This window comes from Octopus bimaculoides, chromosome 14, assembly GCF_001194135.2.
Source record: "Octopus bimaculoides isolate UCB-OBI-ISO-001 chromosome 14, ASM119413v2, whole genome shotgun sequence".
Classification (NCBI taxonomy): Eukaryota; Metazoa; Mollusca; class Cephalopoda; order Octopoda; family Octopodidae; genus Octopus; species Octopus bimaculoides.
In genome coordinates this window covers 37,138,940-37,140,041 of record NC_068994.1, presented here as the reverse complement: position 1 = coordinate 37,140,041, position 1,102 = coordinate 37,138,940, and the positions used below count along the sequence as shown (strand labels likewise).

The 1,102-nt window shown below is 26.0% G+C and overlaps 1 protein-coding gene across 6 annotated transcripts in view; it reads left to right on the top strand.

Moving 5' to 3' along the window:
* The window catches only part of LOC106874474 (protocadherin gamma-B4), a 134,000-nt gene that overhangs the window by 743 nt on the left and 132,155 nt on the right, over nucleotides 1–1,102 (top strand). The gene's annotated exons all lie outside the window — the stretch shown is intronic.

Here is a 1,102-nt window from a genome sequence, read left to right as displayed (position 1 = left end):
ATATATATATATATACAATACTAATAATACACTACCAATCATTAATTGTAAAATATTATGTTTTGTACTGTCAGTCACTAATCATGTGTATTTTCTTTCTATAAAATTTCTTTTATCATAACATTGTGAATAATATAGTCTATTTACTTACCTGCTTGTTTATGTTTTGTACTCCTAATGGGAGAAGTAGATATTGTTATTATTATTATTATCATTATTATTATTATTATTATTATTATTATTATTATAACAGTATAATATATATCACATAACAAACTAAGCATACTCAGTTTATAAAATAACACAGGCGGCTGTTTTGTTTCTTTTGTAAATTATACTAAATACCCTCTGTTACTCTAGCCCATAAGGCTATATAAGCTTGTCCAAAGTTATGCATCAATCTGTTAAGAAATATCTAAGAAATACGTGCCATTGCAGTATGTTATTGATCTGTGTGTTGGCATGTCATCCTATTGAAAAGTCTGTATATAAAGTGCAAAGTTTATCTGCTTGAGAAATTCACATATATAGATAGAATTGTTCATTCGCTACATACAGTCAACCTATTTAAAATAAAAGTAATTTGATAATCTACAAACATAAAAAGTTATACTTTAAAAGATATTTAAATTCTTATATATAAATATCACTTTGTGGAATAATTTACTATTTTTATGCAGTATTAACTACTGAGATTTTTGAAAATATATTTATGCTTGTCCAAAGATATAAAAGAAAAGTTGGAAAAAAAAAATTCTGTCATTAATTAACTTGGACTTCTGAAGAATTTTCTGTAATGTAATTGCTAGGTGTTTAATTCTAAAAAAAGCAATTTAATTTCAAACAGATTTAACTAGTTGTATGCTTGTTCTTTATTCAGAGGCGTACACAAACACACACGCTCATATACAAACAGGTGCTTGCATTCATGCATGCACACATGCACATGCACACACTCATGTGTATTTGTTTATTAATATGCATATGTGCGTGTGTGTGAGTGTGTCCGTGTATACATTTGAGTATGTATAGTAATATATGTATATATATACATATCTATATGTGTGTGTGTGTTTGTATATATATATATATATATATATAT